At 46.7% G+C, this 22,813-nt stretch overlaps 1 protein-coding gene across 1 annotated transcript in view; it reads left to right on the top strand.

The window, feature by feature from the left end:
* Window positions 1–22,813, top strand: part of LOC119458699 (uncharacterized) — a 604,514-nt gene that overhangs the window by 20,442 nt on the left and 561,259 nt on the right. The gene's annotated exons all lie outside the window — the stretch shown is intronic.

Genomic DNA, 22,813 nt, shown 5'->3' with positions numbered 1-22,813 from the left:
TGACTGTTTTGTTGTTTCGAAGCTCCATTTTGGCGATTGTACCTTACGGTGTACTGAACGCAGCTGTAAAGCAAAACAATTGCTCTATAAAGGTTCAGCAAAGCCGAAATGAAGCCAGGACCAAATGAAGCATTTTCTTATCACGTCCCTCACGCTTTATGGAATTTGGCATTTCATTGCTTGGGCAAAGGGATTTGCGTGCGGACAGTAGACCTAGTATATGTCTCACTTCCCCATGTTACTAGTAAATGCTCTCATTAAAAAAAAAAAGTTGTCGCAGTTTCACCTGAAAGGCGAAGCATCAATTGCGATAGCAAACTTGTAGAGAGCTATACGGAGTAATGATATTAGCTTTATCAGCTGTATAAACTTGGACATGCAGCAGCATCGGCAACACGCAGAACTGTTGTCGACACCATCGGCGTTTTGCCCGCGTTCGCTCAAAATGCGTGCGGCGTTGGTGACTGTTGCCTGAGCCTCTGTTATAAATAGGCACTGCGTGCCGCAGCTAAACGTCGCCTCCCTTCCCTCCCCCTCCCCCACGGCCTCTCGCTCGTCGGAAGAAGGCGCGTTTGCTCTACATACATGGTGATTGTGAAGGAGAACAGAGACGCCTACTTCTGCAGCCCTTAAGCGAGCACGGCGCAGAACGCGCGTTTGTTCTCCGCCGTGCGTTCACTCCCCGTGAAAGACGCGCCCCTCGCGCCCTTTCACTCGCACATACAGCGTTCGGCGCGCGGCGACGATTTCTTCTCCAAATGACGTCATACGGAACCTCACGGCGACGGCGACGCCGACGGCAGAAATCTGCGTTTGAGTGTCCATATAATTGCTATCGCAATAAAACTTTTTTTCTTAGGTGCATTTTGGCACTGGTCGCCCGCCTTCGCTAATAATATGTCCAGCATGAGGATTGGCTGAAATTTCCTCTTAAGAACATTTCTAGCGTAAGCGCTTTTTGAGAATTCCGGCCCAGCTTCATGCACCGAACACCGCGAAGCATTGTATGAAGACAGCATAGTTGGGAGAGACTGCTGCCGTCATTGTAATTGAGTTCACCGCTAGAAAAAAATTACACCCTCTTCCCGCAGGGGAACCCTGAGTAGTATGCGAAGCAGCCATGGGGCCGACTGAAGGTAGTTTTATCAGCTGTATAAACTTAGACATGCAGCAGCTCCAGCAACGCGCAGAACTGTTGTCGACGCCGTCGGCGTTTTGCCCGCGTTCGCACCGAACGCGCGCGGCATTCGGGACTGTTGCCGGTGCCTCTGGGGCGCCTACCGTGGCGCCTCTAACCTAATGGCGAATTCCATTGGGAGAAGAGGAGCAGGGCGCCGCGCAGTGCGGAGTCGGGTGACAGCGCAGTGAGAGCAGGCACACTCGACCCGCCACTGGAATACGGCGTGCATTCGGAGAGCAGTTGGGAGGGGGACTTGTGAGGAGAAATGTACCATGTGACTAAAGCAATCGACGTCCCACCATTCTCTGCAGGAGAGCGGCAGAACACGCCTGATCGTCTTGTAATCTGTCGGGCTTAACGCTGTCACCGTTTGCGGCCACGTACTACATACTTTTGTGCAGCGCCGACGCATCCCACAACGTTTCCGCCTGCGAAGATCATCTCAAGTTGAGCTCTAGCAGCTTTCGCTGCTGTCACCGTCGAGCGTCTCAAGCACTTCAGCAAGGCGAAGACGCTTTGCTGCCGCTGTCCCCCGCGCATCCGACGAGAAGCAAGGCGGACTAGAAATGCCAGGATCTGTCGCTAAATCGCTGCGAATCTCGCTCGTATCACCGACGTCAAAATCAGCGGTGTCAAAACACAAACCACGCTAGGCTGCCGCCATTGCAGCCGCGCGCGCTGGCTGAAGCAAAATAAAAAGAAATGAGGAGGATATGACGGTTTAAGCCACGTGACTTCCTCCGTACTCCGCTTTTCAAGCGAGAGCAGTCCGGACTTCTCCTAGCTGCTCTTGGCGCAGCGAAACTGCTCTTGTTCTACCACTGGATGACGGCGCTCCCACTCCTGTTCGACCACTGAAACACGTCGCCTGTGGAACGAGCACTTTCAGCGTGCTTTTGAGTGCTCCTGTTCTCCCAATGGAATTCGCCATAAGCTTCTTCGCATTATCGCGCGCGGAGCCGCAGGTGTGCGCCATTCGTTGCGCAATTCGGAGAGGAGCGTCGGAGAGGAAAGGAGGAATGTCGAGAGGAGAGATGAGACGAGGAGAGGAGGGGGAGGAGGGAGGAGAGAAGAGGGGGAGGAGGATGCGCATGCGCAGTATGGGTGGGAACGCCGCACGGTGGGTGGACGGAGCCAGGGAGTGACATAACCCCGACCATAAGCTGCTTCGCATCTAAAATTGTAGTAGTCTGCCGGCAATGTTTTATAGGGATAGCTGCTGTGAGCTCACTCCTTGAGTAGTTCTTCATATCCACCAGTATCCGCATGAGTCTCAAATCTTTAGGAGATTTGGGAAATAAGTTACGAGACTTGTAAGAAGAAAGAAAACAATGCGATGGCATAGCCGAGTTGCAACTTAAAATGTGTAGGCAAGGGTTCGTCAGTACAAAACAAAAGCGAGTGCATTCATTTTCTCATTACTGCGGACAGGTGTGACTTTCCATGAAGTGAGCCTTTCAAGATAGGCATTCTGTGTGGTTGGTAAAGTGGAGGGGGACAGGTTTATTGGCACTGCATTGTTAACAGGAAAACGCACACAACGAGAAAATGATAGAACAGGTGACGGAAAAGCGCTAATTCCTACAATTTTACTTTGAAAAACGACGCCACGTATACCCACTTTTTAGTTCAAATAGATTTTTAAGAACTTGGTTATGACAGAATGTGTTGCTCCGCCTTGTCAAGTAAACTTATAAAAGCCACGGACGTTACTTGCCCGACTAGTCGCTTTATCCAGGTAGGTAATTAAAAATATAAGGAACCGTTTATTCCAGCCGAGCTCGCGCTACGACGAAGAAGAACAAGCTGGGCGGCTGATGATTATAAATACAGATGCGGAATTTGTACAAGTGATGATATGTAGAGACGAAGAAGAGTCAGGCATGGGTCGCGCGCCGCGGTGGAAGCGGCCGCCTGGTCGTGCGGCATTATGATGAAATGCGGCGAGTGTACGGTTTTAAGCGCGATACATGCACAATTTATGTACCACGACAACGGTGGTCGGAAGAAAGTTTAAGGGGCGAGTCGCGGTACTTAAGCCGAGATGTCTGCTCAATGACCGTGTAGGGTCCAATAAACCACTGACGAATTTTTCGCACAAACCGGGAAAGCGCACAGGAGTCCAAAAAAGAACTTTGTCACCAGGCGAAAAAGAGACAACACGGTGAGTCGAGTCGTAGCGATGCTTCCGAACATCCTGGGCGATGTCGGTGTTAATGCGGGCTCGATGACGGGAGGCTTCGAGGCGAGACAAAAATTGTTGTGAGAAGGGCGTTGCTGAGGACACGGGAGACGTAAGGACCGATACGTCCAGAACGAAATTAGGTGAGGGCCCATAGACGAGGAAAAATGTAGAAAAGCCGGTGGTGTGTTGCAGAGCCGTATTGTAAGCAAATGTCAGAAACGGCACGATTGCATCCCAGTTGGTGTGCTCGGGGCTGATGTACATTGCAATCATATCCGATATATTACGATGAAAACGCTCTATCAAGCCGTTGGTCTGAGGGTGGTAACTATAAGTGCTCTTGTGAACGATGTTTGAGGCGCGCAGAACTTCGGTAAGAAGAGTCTAGAGGAAGGCTTTGCCGCGGTCGCTGAGGAGAACGCGCGGAGCTACGTGACGTAAGAGGATGTTGCGTAGAAAGAAATCGGTGACTTCAGCGGCACTCCCATATTGTATACAGGCTGTCTCAGCGTAGCGGGTCAAATGGTTACGGCCGTAACAATCCACCGATTGCCATTGGAGGTCTTGGGAAGAGGACCGTACAAGTCTATTCCGACGACCTCGAAAGGCGAAGCGGGACAAAGAAGAGGTTGCAAAAGTTCTGAAGGAGGAGTCATAAGTTGTTTGCGGCGTTGACAAAGAACGCATGATGCGACGTACCTGGCTACGGCAGAAGAGAGGCCAGGCCAAGAGCACCGACTGCGTATTCTGTCGTATGTACTGTGGTGTCCGAGATGACCTGCCGTCGGATCATCATGAAAGGTTTCAAGCACCTCACGTTGCTGAGAACGTGGTATGATGGGTACCCATTTGTCGTCATCGACGTGATAAACATATCGATGCAAAGCCGCATCGTCAAGCTTGAATTGTTTACGTTGTCGATGGAGTCGAGCGTTCGGAGGTAAAGCAGAACCTTACATGCGCTCGAGAATAGTTCGGCAGTATGGGTCGACACGTTGGTAGGAATAGCTTTGCTAAGAATACCAGACAAGGTATAAGCAACATTAATGATAGAATGGAGTGTCATACCTAAATATATTTGGAGGTCCTGCGTGGTTCGAGATAGAGCATCTGCGTTTGGTGACTCTCTCCAGACCTGCATGTAACATCGAAATCGTACTCCTGTAAACGGATCACCCAGCGACCAAGGCGACCCGATAGGTTCTTTAGCGACCATAGCCAGCATAGTGCGTTATGGTCGGCGACGACTGTAAAATGCCGGCCGTGCAGGTATGGCCGAAACTTTTGCACTGCCCAAACAACAGCAAGGCACTCTTGTTCAGTGATGGTGTATTTTTTCTCGGCAGTAGACAGCGTCCGAGTGCGTTAGCAACGACTCGTTCACACAAGGTGGTGTCACGTTGCAGGAGAACAACACCAAGACCATAACTGCTGGCGTCAGTGTGAATGATAGTAGCTGCACTTTGGTCAAAGTGGCACAGTACCGGGTCAGACGTCAGGGCCTGCATGAGTATCAAAAAGGCACTTTCACATGCGGCGGACGAAACGAAGGGCGTGTTATTTGAGAGGAGTTGATGGAGCTGAGACCAAAGCGTACCGAAGTTGCGTATGAAGCGCCGGAAGTACGAAGCCAGTTCTAGAAAACTGCGCAGGTCTTTTTGACGCAAAGGAAGAGGAAACTCAGGAACGGCGGATAGTTTCTCAGGGCCCGTTGGAATGCGTTTTTGCTGACTATGTGCCCCAAAACTTTGATTGACTTGCCTGCGACAGTAGATTTTTTGTAGTTTATTGTAGTTTATTTGTAGTGCAAGATAAAAAAAGCATAAATCTTAGGTACTACCATAGGAGGTCCCAAAGTAAAACTGTCCGGGGGACATTTTGTTTTACAATGCATACAATTTAATCACATAGACAGCAGCAGGATGCATCCAACAAGCGAAAACGACTTTACACAAATCAGAGTGTTATATAAAAACAAAATAATACTAGAAAAATAAATATCATAAAAAGGTTATTTCAATATGATAATCTAACAAAGGCATAAAAACAGATTATGAAGATAGTTTAACTTGTGAATTTAAAGCAATACAACACGACCATATTTATTTAAAATCTATATGAAGAAATTTATACGTAGTAGAAATTCCCACACAAATACTAGAAAACACACGTCCGCAGAAAAGACAAAGACGAAAAGGAGAATCGGCAAGAAATTAGGCAAGAAATAAAAGACAAAAGAAAGAATAAAAAAATTACAGAGAAAGCAGCTCTTCTAACAATTTTGTTTTTAATTTTCGTTTAAAGGAGCAGAAAGAAGAGGTAATCTTAATGTCTGCAGTAATTGCATTCCAAACACTTATACCTGCGAATCTGAGGGTACTTTCCGTAATTTGATGTTATTTTCGGTAAGAGGAGGTTATTCTGTTCAGAAAACTTTGTGTTGTATGAATTAACGATGTGACACAAAGAAAGGACGTCCGTAGGTATGTCAAATGAATAAAGCGAAACATGGGAAGCGATAACTTATATTGAAATAAGTACCGAAGGGGTAGAATACGAAGAAGTTGGTAAAGAGGCAGGCAATGAAATCGGAGTGGTGTAAATGTCATGAGCTTCAATGCTTGCTTTTGGAGGCGTTCTAAAGGCTTAAGGTGAGCAGGATATATGTTTCCCCATGTAGACAAACAGTATGTTAAATGGCTACCTATATATGCATGATATCACGAAGTTAGAATATGGGGTGCCAAATATGCACGTGCTTTGATGAGAACATGAATACGAAATGACACTTTGTGCAGTAATGAACTGACATGGCAGTGGTATTTTAGGTGTTTGTCGAGGGTAACCACCAAGAAATCTCACTTTTTCAGATATTGTTAGTACATAGTTATTCAAAGAAATTGTTATAGGATTTACTAATACTTTTGGTGGACTATGGAAGAGGACAAACGTTGTCTTAACTGGATTTATACACAGGTGGTTTAAGGTACACCATGTGTGGACGTTGGAGAGGTTAGTATTAAGTGCAGCTTGCAGAGCGCTTAGTGTGTGCTGAGATGAGTATAATGTGGTGTCGTCGGCATATAACAGGTAGTCTGAATCGGTCAGTACATTAGGTAAGTCATTTATGAATAATAAGAAAAGCAAGGGACCAAAAATGTAACCCTGAGGAACACCACTGGTAATTAATTTATTGGTAGAGTAATGATCATTTATACAGACAACTATGGAACGATTAGACAAGTAGCAGTGGAGCAGTTCAAGAGGTGGACCAGTAATACCGAATTGTTCTAGTTTACTTAACAAGATGCAATGATTTAGTGTGTCAAATGCCATAGTAAGATCAATAAATATAGCCCCTACAATTAGTCCCCGGTCGCGTGTTTCTATTGGCGCCCAAGCCCAGTGCTCAACCGCTGGCGCCGCCATGCGCCGCTAGCGCGTACCATGTTTCTAGGTGGTTTCTTTCGCCACGGGCGCTCGAACGTAATCATATGGTTCGCGTGAATGCATGTTCTGGAAGTGTATCTCTATGGCGTATGTTTTTATTATTGCCTGACTTTTAAATAGTTAACTGTAGCGCCTTGTTTCTTTGTGTTGCTGACGATTCTGCTCCCATGTAATAAAGAAAAAAAGTATCTGTATGGCGTAGTGGTTACGACGCTCGCTTTGAGATCGGGGCTACGCGGGTTCGAATTCCGCTATCACCATTTTCTTTTTTTCCTGTTTGGCGGTACGGTCGGTTGTACCCCGATGCTGCGGTGGAAGCCGCAGTGCCGGGCGCCGACGCGAAGCGGCGGTCCTTGGGGTGTTGCGGAGCGCAGCGTAGCAACACCCTAAATAAAAAATACTGCTCCAGTCAGGTGGACTGCTCCCTCCCTGATAGTGAGATTATATTTGGATCATCAAAACAGTGATGCGTTTATTTAGAAATACCGTAAATCCCTTAACAACAGCTACAGTTGTGCCTTGTCACCGCCAGCCCAGCATGTTCTCCGCGTTCTCCGTTCCAACGGCTCGGCTAGAAACATGGTACGCGCGAGCGGCGCATGGCGGCGCCAGCGGTCGAGCACTGGCTTGGGCGCAAATAGAAATGCGCTCCCCGGGCAATGGCTTGCTTGATTTTGTCAGTTCAGTGAGCTAGCGCTAACTCGGTTGAGTAGCCATGTCTGAACCCAAACTGGAGGGGACTGATAAGCCGAAACTTATTCAGGTAGTTCATGAGGCGGGTATAGATAAGTTTTTCAATAACCTTGCTAAAAATGGCAATATACAGATGGGACGGTAATTGTTAATATTTTCACGATTGCCTTTTTTGAACACAGGAATTTATTTACCAATCTTTAGTGATTTAGGACATACCCCATCACAGAACAATTTGTTAATAATATCAACAAGGACTAGTGAGATATCAGCAGAAACAAGCTTCATATGAGCTGGTCTGATAGAATCAACGCCAGGCCCAGTCGATCTTAAGGAACAAATAATATTGCAGACGTCATGCGGTCAAGCAGGACGAAGATAAAATGAGTAAGAGCTACGCGAAATACTAGGCACTGCATTAGCTGGAGGACTGTTATCTGAAGCAACAAAATGTTCACTAAATGCATGAGCAATATCAGTATGTTTCGTGAGTTCATGATCATTGAGGACAATTCTTTTGATGCCCGGATCAGACTCTTTCATATCAAGAAACTGTCTAATTAGTTTCCAGTTACGTCTGGTATCGTTTCCGTTTTCAAGTATTTTGTTTTCATAGTAGTCTCGTTTTGCGCGCCTGAGAATGCAGAAAGAATGTTTGAATGTGCATATTCAAACATTCTTTCTGCATTCTCAGAAGCCATTTTTCAAATTTATGGTAAAGGGCTGCGATTTTACTTTTTTGGTGAAGATTATTTCTTCTTGTTATGGAACGCAACATGGCATCTGATATCCACGGATTTCTTGCAGTAGAATACCAGTGTGTATCTTGTGAATAAGTAGTACACTGATCAATGTATTTATTGTATCTGGAATGGAACATGGAAAATGCCTTCTCAGGACAACCCTCCATATATGCGTCATCCCAGTTTGTGGTTTGAACCTGATGAATAAACTGTGCTTTGTTGAACGAAGATTTACCATATCTTTTAGAATTGCTAACTGCTTCTGTACCTAGGCAAAAAAACAAGGGGTAATGATCAGTGATTGAATAATCGATAACTCCAGAAGAGCAATGAGAATCAGAATCGAATGAAGAAAACATGTGATCAATCAGCGTGGAAGAGCCTGAAAGATCACGCCTAGTTGGAGTCTGTAATGGGGAAGAAAAGCCATAGCTGAGTAGACAAGTTACATAGAGCAAGACTGACAGTTCATATCGAGAATATTAATGTTTCTGTCTCCGCAAATTATTATAATTTTATTTACATTTGTTAACGCATATATCTTCAAGCTGAGAACGGAATACCGCATAAGAAGTTGACGGTGAGCCATATATAGCACCTACTATTGTACAGCTATTATTGATCGGCTGAGAATTGCGGTCAAACTCTAACCAGATGGATTCACATAACAAGTCCCGAAAAGGAAGATCGTAACGTCGAACATAGGGCAATGATGATCTGATGAAAATAACCGACCCACCGCGGCGGTGGTTCGGCTTTTTGTATTGTAGCCAGACAGACCATACAAATTTCAATCAGCTGATGTTAGCCAGCTCTCGGATAAGCATATCAAGGAAAAAGTGCGGTCAAGCATGGAAAGAAAGTTCAATAGATCGTCATGATGCTTGCGCAAACTACGTATGTTGCAATGAAGGAAAGAGAACGCAGGTGATTTATCTTGCAACAAAGATTTCAGTTGGTCACAGGAAAACATAACGCAATAAAGACCGAGCAGCAACTGTGTTTAACGCCAAATGACTCGCACGATCACTGAATAATCGCCAGATCCACCACACCAGAGATGCGATAGACGCAGCTGCTGTCTGATTTCCTAGCTGTAATCACACATGTCAGTGCAAAGGTATTTCCAACCTTTACCTCTTTTGAGCTCAAGAGCCTGCGCAACGAGTCGTTTGTTATGAGGTGTGAGGTGGTCATTGATGAAAATTGGCTTGTTGCTGCTCTGAGCAAAACCGATGGCTGACGTGGTCAGCCTCGCCTTTCTTGCCTTGGCTGCAAACTCGGAGCGCTTAACCCTTGAACAAAAACATACAATAATGTTCCTGTCCTTCTTAGCAGGTACACTGCGCACGGCGTCAATGTCGGATTCCACGATAGGACAGCCAATCCTATTACCAATGGCCTGCACCACTGCCAGGCAATTTTCGCCCTGCGTTGGGGGAACGCCCTTAATCTCGACGTTATTTAGACGAGAGACCTGCCTCACGTCTCCGACCGACAATGGCTCTCAGTCCCCAGTGGCTGCGGAGCACCTGATCAAGGCGGTGGTCAGACCTGCGACGTCGCAGAGGATGCTAAGAATCTCTGGGTCCGGAGAGGCCGCCAATGGAAACTAAACCTGGCAACGTTCAACACGCGTACCCTCTCGAGTGAGGCTAGCTTAGCAGGACTATTTGAGGAATTATCAGGCATTGCCTGGGATATTAATGGCCTTAGTGAGGTTAGAAGAACTGGTGAGGCTTACACAGTGCTGACTAACGGCTACGTCCTCAGCTACAAAGGTCTTCCAGATAAGAGAGAATCTGAGGTTGGATTTCTAGTTCACAACAACATAGCGGGAAACATTGATGAATTCTACAGCATTAGTGAGAAGGTAGCAGTCGTCGTAATAAAGCTGAATAGGAGGTACAAAATGAAGGTAGTACAAGCCTACGCCCCAACTTCCAGTCACGATGATGAAATAGAACAGTTTTATGAAGATGTTGAATTAGCAATGAGACAGGTGCAAACTCAGTATACTGTAGTAATGGGTGACTTCAATGCAAAAGTGGGGAAAAAGCAGGTTAGTGAACAAGCAATTGGCAACTACGGCATCGACTCTAGAAATGCAAGAGGAGAGATGTTCGCGGAAAGGAATATGCTCCAAATAATGAATACCTTCTTCAGGAAGCGCAGCAACAGGAAGTGGACCTGGAAAAGCCCTAATGGAGAAACAAGGAATGAAATAGATCTCATACTTTCAGCGGATCCAAGCATAGTGCAGAATGTAGAAGTGTTAGGTAAGGTAAAGTGCAGTGACCATAGGTTAGTGAGGTCTAGGATTTCTCTCAATTTGAAGAGAGAAAGAGTGAAATTAGTCAAGAGGAAACAGGCCAACCTAGACGCAGTAAGGTGAAAGCAGACCAATTCAGGCTGGTGCTCGCAAACAAATATGCAGCTTTAAAACAGGAAGATGAAGATAACATAGAGGTAATGAATAAAACCACAACTAGGCTGATCTCAGAAGCAGCAGTTGAAGTGGGACGTAAGGCACCAAGGCAGCCAGTAGGGAAGCTCTCCCAAGAAACAAAGGACCTAATAAAGAAACGACAAAACATGAAAGTGTCCAACTCAAGAGATCAGATAGAATTCGCTGAACTGTCAAAACTAATCAACAAGAAAAAAGTAAGGGATATTCAAAATTATCACATGGGAAAGTTTGAGGAAGCCATAAAATATGGACGCAGCATTAAATCAGTAAGAAGAAAGCTTGGCATAGGACAAGGCAAGATGTATGCACTGAAATATAAGCATGGTAATATCATCAGCAATTTCGATGACACAATAAAAGCAGCGGAAGAATTCTATACTGACCTGTACAGTTCCCAAAACAGCCAAGCTACTTTCATTCGAAATAGTGATGAACTGGATACAGAAGCTCCTTCTATAACTAGCGATGAAGTTAGAAGGGCCCTGAAAGACATGACCAGGGGAAAAGCGGCTGGAGAAGATGGAATAACAGTAGAGTTAATCAAAGATGAAGGATATATCATGCTTGAAAAGGTTGCGGCCCCTTATTCGCAATGCCTCACAACTTCAAGTGTACCAGAGAGCTCGAAGAACGCCAACAACATACTAACACATAAGAAGGGAGATGTTAAAGAATTGAAGAATTACAGACCCATTAGCTTGCTTTCAGTATTGTATAAAATATTCACCAAGATAATTTCCCATAGAATCAGGGCAACACTTGACTTCAGCCAACCAAGAGAACAGGCTGGCTTCAGGAAGGGATATTCTACGATGGATTATATCCATGTTATCAATCAGGTAATCGAGAAATCTGCAGAGTTCAATCAACCTATCTATATGCTTTCATAGATTATGAAAAGGCAATAGAATCAATAGAGATACCAGCAGTCATAGAGGCATTGCGTAATCAAGGAGTGCAGGAGGCATGCGTGAATATGTTAGAAAATATCTACAAGGATTCCACAGCTACCTTGGTTCTCCACAAGAAAAGTAGAAAGTTACCTATCAAGAAAGGGGTCAGGCAAGGAGACACAATCTCTCCAATGCTATTCACTGCATGCTTAGAAGAAGTATTCAAGCTCTTAGACTGGGAAGGCTTAGGTGTGAGGATTGACGGCGAAAATCTCAGCAACCTTCGGTTTGCAGATGACATTGTCCTATTCAGCAACACTGGAGACGAATTACAACAAATGATTGAGGACCTTAATCGAGAAAGTGTAAGAATTGGGTTGAAGATGAATATGCAGAAGACAAAGATAATGTTCAATAGCCTGGCAAGGGAACAAGAATTCAGGCTCGCCAGTCAGCCTCTAAAGTCTGTAAAGGAGTACGTTTATCTAGGTCAATTACTCACAGGGGACCCTGATCATGAGAAAGAAATTTACAGAAGAGTAAAATTGGGTTGGAGTGCATACGGCTGGCATTGCGAAATCCTGACTGGGAGCTTACCACTGTCGTTGAAAAGAAAAGTCTACAATAATTGCATTCTACCGGCGCTAACATATGGGGCAGAAACTTGGAGGTTAACAAAGAAGCTCGAGAACAAGTTAAGGACCGCACAAAGAGCGATGGAACGAAGTATCTTAGGACTAGCGTTAAGAGACAGGAAGAGAGCGGTGTGGATCAGAGAACAAACGGGGATAGCCGATATTCTAGTTGACATTAAGCGGAAGAAATGGAGCTGGGCAGGCCATGTAATGCGTAGGATGGATAACCGGTGGACCATTAGGGTTACAGAATAGATACCAAGAGAAGGGAAGCGCAGTCGAGGACGGCAGAAAACCAGGTGGGATGATGAAGTTAGGAAATTCGCAGGCGCAAGTTGGAATACGCTAGCGCAAGACAGGGGTAATTGGAGATCGCAGGGAGAGACCTTCGTCCTGCAGTGGACATAAAATATAGGCTGTTGTTCATGATGATTGTACTAAAGCTGACAGACGCTTCGACAAAAGTTCATTTTCATCCTTCAGTGATTTGTTCTCCTTGGTGAGAGATACATTTTGGGTTTTCATGGACTCATACAGCGCAATAGATCATGCCCATACCCTCCTTCACCGAAGAAAGGTCTGCACGCAGGGCTGCAATATCTTTAGCTAGATCAGCACAAGACGGCATTGTGAAAAAGAATACAGTAGTTGACTAATGGCAGCAGTGGTAGCGGCAACAGGCTTACAAATAATTGCAAAAGTGTCGAGCGACCAACCTCTACAAAGTACGGTGAAGACGTTAGGTACGTTGACGCAGCCGCACCATTTGCTGCCAAATGGAAGGCACGTAGCCCGGCTGCTCCTTAAGTAGAACTGTCAGGCCTCGGAAACTCCGCTGGTTTTTTGTCCACGCGAATTGCAGCGCCATCCATGGGATGGAGGCGAAACCAAAATCGCATTTCCTTTTTTTTTCTTGTCAACCCTCTCTCCGTCAACTTTATCGTTTCTCTCTCGCCTTCAACTATCGGCGGCGCGGCTGGCGCGGTGCCCGCACGTCGTCGGCCGTGCTGATAACGGCCAAAACGGCAGCAATCTTATTTCTGGCATTATGCGGTCAGTTTTGCGGTTTTCGCCTTCCGCGCTACCAGTGTAGTCCGTGTGATACCGTACCTTTGCACGTTTGTCGGCGTTTCCCCGCAATGTCTGTCTCGCAACTGTCGCTGTTCGTGTGTGGTTCAATGGTGTGCGAACATATCAAGACGAAGTGAGCCATGCGACGTGAAATTCTACCGCATGTCTAAAGACAACAGGTGAGCACTGTGCAGTTCACTTCCCGGTTTTTATTTGTGATAGTAATTATGCGCAGCCGTACATGGCTGCCCGGTGGTGAGGCAGTAGCTAGCTGATTTGAAATCACCACAACGATGTAGTAAATCGTTATGTCAACAAGCAGCCAACATAAAGCTCCTTATAAATATAGTACCGCCTGTGCGTATTGTAAGGAACACGTGTGTAGTGTGCGCGTTGCACTTATTTCTAGCTAATTGGTCGCCATCGTTTAAAAATGCGTTTCTGAGAATTAAGGTTGGCATGTCACAACTAGTACTTTGCCGCGACGCGAAATGAGCTCAGTTTTGTATGTCCCAACTGCGATGTTATAATTTATGATCTTCACTGTTCTTCAGGATGGAAGCGTTTTTAACCTACGCTGGAAGGATGGACCTAGTGGGTTTGCCCAGAGACACGGTCAACAACCGCAGAATATGCTCGGTGCACTTCACGTAGGTGGATATTATGGACCGAGCGAGAAGCAGGCCGTGAAAATCTATTCTGAGCATTGGCCATTAGAGCAATTACAATAAATGTTTTTTTACATGTGCGTACATGAAACACCATCCGCGTTTTGTTGCAATCTATAGTGTGTTGCACTGTCTGCTCCAATTCTTGTTTTCGCAAACGAACATAATAAAGTGAGTCCAAAGAACTGTTGCGTTGTAAGTGGAATTATATTTTTAATACAATTTGGGCACATGCTTGCTTGATTGTAATAATGAACGTGGCTGCGTGCATGAAAACGCAAAAAGAATCCACTGCGCACAAGAACGCAGCACGAATGCACGAATGGCAGGGCTGGACAGGAGAGAAGCGCGGAGCGCGCGCTTCGGTCCCGCGGTGCGTCTGATAACGCCCGCGACAAAAAAAAAAAAAAAAAAAGAGTGCGCCGCGGACAGCTGAACAAATAAAAAAAGAGCATAGCGCGAGGCATGAAAGGGGGGTGAGGCGAGGCTTGGGAGATGCATAGGAAAGTCAAGAGGCAAACGGGAAACGAGCAGAGCAACATAACTTTAAAAAAGAAAGAAAAAAAAGTGCTATAGCGAAAGGGAGAGTGTTAAAAAAAATCCCGCCGCTTTTCTTTTCTTTTTCTTTTTTTTCGCGACTCGCACCGTCATCCATCCGCTAGGGCCTAACTGAAGTGCGCCTTGGCGCTAGCGTCGACTGAGCGTCTGCTATAGGAGAACCAATGGGAGTTATAAGAAGATTCACCCTCCTGGAACTGTCGCTCAGGCAGGTGTCGCTTGAGTTGTTCCTACTCGATGACGTCTGATACAACAATCAGCGTTGTATCTGCCACGTGCGCAGTCAGCAATTGTAAATCTTGACTTGCGTAGATCGGCTGCAACCTGTACAAAGCACGTTGACGTAGCCGCACCCTCTGCTCCCAAAATTTCGTGTTGAGCTGAAGGCCGGCGTTTGTGAGGCAGGTTAGCACGTGTTCAAGACGCAGCAGGTGTTCTGAGAACGTGGTTGAAAACACTACGATGTCGTCGAGATAGCAAAAAAGGTGTTCAATTTTAAACCGCGCAGATCATTATCTATCATGCGTTCGAAGGTGGCAGGCGCATTGCAGAGCCCAAAAGGCAACACATTAAAGTCGTATAGCCCTTCTAGCGTGGCAAAAGCGGTTTTCGCCTTATCGGACTCCGACACTGGTATTTGCCAGTAGCCACATCTAATATCAAGACTAGAAAAATATTCGGCACCCTGTAAAGAATCTAATACGTCGTCGATCCGTTGCAAAGGGTAAACATCCTTGCGCGTTATTTTGTTCCCGCCTCCGGAAAGTGATGACTGCCTTATGGCGGCCCGTGTCTTCGTGCAGCGACTAACGCTGTTCTTCGTCCCATCGCGCAATGTACAGTTAGAGTATTCGTTGACAGAATACGTCATCACATTGTTTTTGCTATGTTTCCCCAGTGTTCCACAAAGTTATTTTAGGATGGGAGTTCTTGTATTCGGCGTCCGCTGATATCTTTTGCCGTGAGCGACTCGTACACCTGAATGCGACCGGTTACTCTCTTCCTCATTATGAAGAACGCATGCGCCTCGTCACCTCCTCCTATTATGTTCTTTGGCCATCTAGAGAAGAAATTATAAGTGTCAGTTCCAGTGACATTGGGATGGTGACGTTCTCATTCTTCCCTACGGTCATACGCTATCTAGAGGAATTCTTATTACTCCTGGCCTTGTTCGCTTCTCTCATGGCTCTGCATTCCTCACCGCGTTAAACCAAACTACCGAACCTCGACTACTACCCCGCATCTCCACCACTTATAAGAAACCGTTGGTTCCAGCCGAGCTCGAGCTCGGCTGGAATTATCGCGGCGGCGAGATTCTTGAGAATTGAGAGGCATGTTTGTAGGGTACGGAGGATAGGGTGATCGATGAAATGAAGAGCGGTAGGAGGTTCTTTGGTAGCCCGTTGCTGGACGGACGCCTGTTCGCTCTTCGGATGTATAACCATGTTGCTCATCCTGTTGACGCCGTCTACAGAACCGAGAGATATGCCCGCGGTATCCACAGTAGTAGCAAATGGGTCTAGCAGGAAGTGGAGCGGAGCGGTAAGGCTGTACGCGCGCAGGTGGCGACAATGAAGCCACAGTGGTCCGTTGGTAGAGTGGCCGCGGTGACTGGAGGCAGAGCCGCGATGTCGGCATATATTGGCATATGTCGAGTGCAGGGGCCATCGGAGCATGTTAGACGTGACGCAGAGGCAATCGCTTGCTTGATGATATCGCGTAAGCCGGTCGGAGAAGGGGCGACGCCAGGTTCTGTCGCACAGGAAGAGCACTGCCCGTGAAGTTCCTCCCGAATGATATCACGTATGAGCGTGAGCAATTGCACCGTTGAAGGCAGACGGAGGTCTGTGTTATCTGTTCGTAGCCGTAGAGATTGAAGTTCCTCCAGGCGCTGGCAAGTGGCTATTACATCTTAGATGATGGCAGTATTTTGCGTGGCGAGAGTGCTAAAGGCGACGGTGTTTATGCCTTTAATAGTATGCCGTATGTGGTCGGTTTGGGACATGGTGGCGTTGGCACGTTTGCACAAAGCTAGCACATCCTCAATATGTACGATTCCCCGGGGAACTGGACGCGTTCACCACATTGACAAATTAACTTTCAATTACTTTGTTTTGAGAAGGTGTTCCAATTATTTAATTGAATCCAGGAAGTAGTGACGTGACATATGCATAGTAAAAACTGCACCATGTGCAGTTTCGATATATCGGGACATTACATCGGAACATTGCAAGTCCATCGTTCTCCAAAGGACTTCCACAAAGGATTTTGATGTAAATCCCTGTACCATACGATATCTTATTTCGGCTAAATGTGAAGTGGAATTTATGAATATGGCATTTTATGGCATTTATGAATAAATGCCATAAAAGAATGGCAGACCCAACGCATATGTAAAAGTTTGCTTGGGGCGAACCTTCGTGAAGCTAATTGAGGGTACGATGTGTACCACCTATTTCTTGGCTAATCCTCCGTTGTGCGTTGTCCCATAGTGTGAAGATCGTGAGTATGATTAGAACACGAACACGCTTCTTCGCCGGTCATCGCTTGTGGTTGCGGGCCACAGTATGGCCTCGTCAAGCTGCCTCTACTGGATCAGCTTTTATTGCGATAGCAATTATATGGACACTTCAACGGGATTTCTGCCGTCGGCGTCGTCGTCGCCGTCGCCGTCAGGTTCCGTATAGATTCCAAGGGCGATAAAATCGTCGCCGCGCGCCGTACGAGTAAAAGCGCGCGGGGGGACGCGCGCTATCACGGAGAGCCAACGCACGGCGGAAAGCAAACGCGATTGTCGCCCAAAAGGCCGTGGGGTTATGGGGGGGAGGGAGGCGGAGCGACGCTGTGCTACGGCACCAAATGCTTATCTTGCAACCCAGCGCAAGGAGAACTGGCAACGCAATCTCCCACGCGAAAGCAAAAAAAAAAAAAAAAGCGGGAGGCAGCGCGGGAGGGACGGGAGGAGCAGCTTCTACTCTGCCAACAAATACGCTTGCACTGGCTGTGGTAGCCGTCGCCCGCACCATCTCTATCTCCACCACGGCCGGGCTCGACTGGCGCGCGTACTCGCTTCTTAAGAAGCGAGTGAGCGCGCGCGCCAGTCGAGCCCGGCCGCGTCTCCACACGGCTCTGACCTTTATGCGCTGTCCATTCGCCGCTCAGTTTCCGTTGAAGCGACAGACCGCACGATTCTTCGCCCGCTGCAGCGGCCGCGCCAGCGTTTTTACAGTCGTTGTCTGCGGTCATTCAGTGTGATCTATTCATGTTTGCTTGTGCGCGATGGCACCACGCTTGTCAATTCAGTTAGAAAGCGAATGTGTCCAAGTTTATGCGGCCGATAAAACTACTCTACTATCCCTACTCCGAATAGCTAGCTCTCTACCAATTTGCTATCGCAATTGATGCTTCGCCTTTCGGGCGAAACTGCGACATTTTTTTTACTTGCAGCCTCCTCCACCAAGCTGATGAAAATAAAGTTGTTATTATTATTAATATAATTAGCACACGTCCACGCTTGTTGGCAAATCCTCCCATGTGTCCTAGTACGAAAATCATAATCATCAACACACGATCATTATCTAAAATAAATAATTGGCGTTGTCATGATATGTGCCGCCCGTTTCATGGCGAAACCGCGTTGTGAGCATGTACTGCCCGCTTCTTACATATTTGCCATTGCGTAGCAAACATTATAATCGTTATGAACTCGCGGAGACGCTTCTTGGCCTGTCCCCGTTGTGGGTATGTGCGATAGTAGGAAATGATAATCCTCATCAACAAGCGCCGATAATCTCGAAGTGGAACATATGCACCGCCTCATCATCTTGGTGGAGCATACGCACCGCCTGTTCTTCGCCGATCTCCCGTTGTGGGTATGTGTCCGTAGTACGAAAATCATCATCGTAATCAACATACGGCGATCATCTCAAAGACCTAGTTGGCGAAGGCCCGACAAGTACCGCCCTTGGCCAGTCCCCCGTTGTAGGCATGTGCGATATATGGAAATCATCATAGTCGTAATCAACACGGGGACACCCTTCTTGGCCGATCACGCGTTGCGGGTTTGTGCCATAGCATGAAAATCATAGTCATCATGAACCCGTGGTGACCCTTGAAAGAGTTTGTTGGTGCCATGAAGAGTGAGAGAGAGACAAAGAAAGGGGAAAGGCAGGGAGGTTAACCAGGTGGGAAGATTCGGTTTGCTACCCTACGCTGAGGAGAGAGGGGAGGAGGAGGTAAAGTGACAGGAAAGTAGAGATAGAGAAATAAAGGAGCAGATACACAATCACAATCGGTCACAGGTGGCACAACACAGTAGCACTTGCAGCACAATAAACATCTGTCCGGGCTACAGCCGCTTGTCCAAGTCTGTTGCCCTTAGAAACTGCAGCAGTGCCCTCGTCGCCCTCCGCTGCGATGGGTTGTGATCTCGGCATTCTAAAATGAGTTCCTCTGTTAGAGGTCTATGGTCAAAACGCGCTATCACGTGTACGAGCGATCTTCTCTGTAAATTGTAGCGAGGACAGTCACAGAGAAGGTGCTGAAGAGTCTCCTCGCTACCACAGTCATCACTCGAGGCGTCGTCGGCCCATCCGATTTGGAACGCAATAGACTTAGTAAAGGCCACTCCTAGCCATATTCGAAAAAGTAGGGTAGCTTCTCGACGGCAGAGTCCAGTTGGGATGCAAAGGCGTAGAGAGGAGTTTAAGTTGTGCAGCCGGTTGCTTTGAAAACTTCCTGCGTTCCACAGGGAGAACGTGATATCCCGGGTGAGCATTCGAAGTTTTCGAGCGGCATCTGTCCTTGATAACGGTATTGGTTCCTCTTCGTCGCCTTGAAGAGCCGACCGAGCAGCGTTATCGGCGGGTTCGTTTCCTATGACGCCGCAGTGACTTGGAAGCCACTGAAATGTCACGTGGTGTCCTTTCTCAGTCAAGGCATGGATTAGTTCTCTAATCCATGAAGAGTGAATTATACCGTTTAATGCCTGATAAAATAAAGGCAGAAAAGAACCGTTTGTTTGATTGAAAAAGGCGTTTGATTGGGATGCAGCGCTGGCACACCGACGGTCGAATCGCGCTGCCGGACGCACTTCTTAAGAATGATGATAATGTACTTGCCGAGGACCCGGCTAGCGACTGACTGACCGACCAACCCAGGCGAAACCATGGTATGGTAGGCAAAAAAAAAGCGTCACTTAAGAAAAAGTAATTGGGGCCTAATTGCTAGAGCACCAGGCTCTTCGGGGGGACCGAGGATTGGTTTCTGAATCAAGCATGTAATTCTATTTTTGTCAAGTATGAGCTATTCGACATGACAGCAGCCGCACCCATCCAGAAGCTCCGGTCAGGAAAGTGCGGAAGATTGCTCAAAGAAAGCTTCGCTTTCAAAGTGCTATCACAGTTCAGTTTGGAGAGTAATGCCTTTGAAATGGGAAACAGCGCGGCGGGACGGATACGGACAGAAAGTGGCGAACACAGCGCTATCGCTGTCTCCATCCTGTCAGTACTCGTCTTCCAGTGCTTTTTTCCACTTCAGAAGCATGCAATAACATATAGCGCAACGTCGCTCACTACTCGAGCGTAATGACCTTGAGCATAGGTCTTTAAATGGCAAGTAATGCGCGCAGAGTGTATTCAAAAGAATAGATCTATGGAATTTTTAAGATCTATGGGATTTTTAAAACTTGCCTGTGGCCGATGGCATAATTATTGTCCTTGAGCTGGATTGTTCGAAGAGGCGGACTTAAGTTGCACGGGAAATAGAAAAACATGTTCAACTAATTACCGTAACTTCACGAATTAACTTCTTAAATAATTACTTTACGGCATAAATTGCAATTTACGAAATGTGACCGGTGAGCTTGCAAGACGTATCAATTTGTAATGAATTTCCCGAATGACACCAGATATTATTTCCCAAAGTGTGGAACGAAATAGAGTTACTTTTTGTGTTTCACTGCGTAAAAGAGCATTTTGTTAAAAAAAGTAAGTGGAACAACAGTGCATTACTACGGCAAGTTTGATGGCGCATATATCCAAAGTGGCGTCATTCTAGAAGTTCATTTCAAGCGGAAACCCCTTACAATCTCGCCGGCTACAATTAATTAAATTCGAAGATAATCGGTGTATTTGTTTTAAGTATACTCCGTTTCATACATTAGGTGCAACGCTGTAGAAGCTAGGCAAGCAGTACGGTTATTAAAATGTATCACTCCGCGCGTTCCGTCTAAGCTTCGCCACGCGCCAGTGACGTTCGCTCGCGCGAGCTTGCACGTGAGGCTGCCGTGACGGGCTGCAAATAAAAAGAACAACGAAAAGCAAATTGATCTAAACCAACATGCCTTATGAGTACGTGGTTGGTTTGTTTCTAAGGGTAAATTCTTTTTTTTTCGTTCAGAACTGAGCATATATACAGAACATTATTACAAAAATTGGTCGAAAAGCACCGAACTACTTTAAGTGCGAACGCAGTCACTGCGAAATGTATCTCTAGCCTCCACAGCGTTGCAACTGATGGATAAAACGGAGTATAGTTGAATATGTGTTTCCATTTCTCATGCAAGTAATGTCCGTCTTTCTGAATATTCCATCTCAAGGATTAAAATTATGTTACCTGCAGCAGGCTATTTTAAAAATCCACAAAACTTAAAAATAATCCCCCGTATAGTCTAGTATGCACCATAACAGCGCATTTCTTTACATCGACACGTACGACGATCGCTTGCTGTTCGCTTTAAATACACTGGAAGCCGAGCAACGCTGTCTCGAATAAATGATGAAATGCTGTAAAATATACAGATGTGCGCATTCGAGAAGTGTCATATCACACTGAGACGGGCCCGTTTGAGCCTCCCGGAGCCTTCGAAAATAGTGACTAGGAGAACGTATAGCATGGGGAGGGCTGGTATTGCTAATTTTGATAGCTGACTCCCATTTTTCGAGCTCATCATCGTGCATATTGCTTGTGTGCTCAGTAGGGCATGTATTATTAAAGTAAACCCTGCTCGTATAAGCGCTAATTTAGACAGCACTTAGCTTTCCAACGAAAACGTCAATGACGGCTGTATTTGCACGGCAATTAAGCGAGGTGGTTCTTTACGACGCATATCGAAGGGCCGACACTTGTTGACTGCTGGGCATGTGGAAAACTGCTTCTCGCCACATAATAAATTTTTGTGAATAACTTTATCCACCGATATATCACTCTACGCATCGCATTTCGTTCATGGAAGCACTGGCGAGTGCGACCAGCAGCCTCCGATAAAAAAAGTCGCAGTTTCGCCCGAGATGCGTATGATTGATTGTAATAGCAAATTATTAAACAGCTATACCAAGTAATGATAGCAGTTTTATCGGCCGTATAAACATAACCACTCGAGAGCTTGTCACAATACGACTCGCAGTCGTGGGTCACTTTGGTATCGCTGTTGTCCTAGTATAGTTATACCCGCCGCGGTGGCTCAGTCAGCTAAGGCGTTGCGCTGCTGAGCACGAGATCGCGGGATCGAATCTCGGCGGCGGCGGCCCCATTTTGATAGGGGCGAAATGAAAACAGCCGTGTGCTTGCGTTGTAGTGTATGTTAAAGAACCCCAGGTGGTCAAAATTATTCCGGAGCCCTCCACTACGGCGTGCCTCATATTCAGAACTGGTTTTGGCACGTAAAACCACAGACAGAAGAACAGAAGTATAATTATATGTCTCAGTGACATGGTTTGCTGACTTGTCGGCCATGTTACGTCTCAACCTGAAAAAGTCCATTCCTTGGACGTTTGCCACGAAGCAGTCTGTTCATCAGCACGCGCCCAGACGATGCGTATGACAGACTGCGACGCGTAAACAAAGGAGCTCACCTTGAGGCAACAACTACCGCGAAGACCAGTCTGCCTGATCCTAGCGCTGACAGGTGGACCATCACGGAGAGGCCACTAATTGATGAAAGAGGCCAACGTCGACCACTGCCGCGGGAGCTGCGTAGATGTGGGTTTATCGGATGGCCACGCAGTCGCGGCGTACGCGGGGGCGTGGGTGCAACACCAGAGGCGAAGCCGACGGAACGGTGCGATGTTATGGGAGGGATGTTGCGACCGATTCAACGATTGTGACTGGCCGAGACAGAGTCATCAGATTTCATGGTCTAGTGACCTAGGGAAGACTGTTTTATAAGCGGATACCTTGGGGCCAGTCACGTGTCCTGACGTGTACTGATGGTTGCTCAGACATGTAGCGAGCTCAGACTTTTGAAAGTGCTGCTACAAGGAGTGGGC

Source organism: Dermacentor silvarum, chromosome 7, assembly GCF_013339745.2.
Source record: "Dermacentor silvarum isolate Dsil-2018 chromosome 7, BIME_Dsil_1.4, whole genome shotgun sequence".
Taxonomy (NCBI): domain Eukaryota; kingdom Metazoa; phylum Arthropoda; class Arachnida; order Ixodida; family Ixodidae; genus Dermacentor; species Dermacentor silvarum.
The sequence above is the reverse complement of the archived record's forward strand: the minus strand, read 5'-3'. Positions and strand labels throughout refer to the sequence as shown.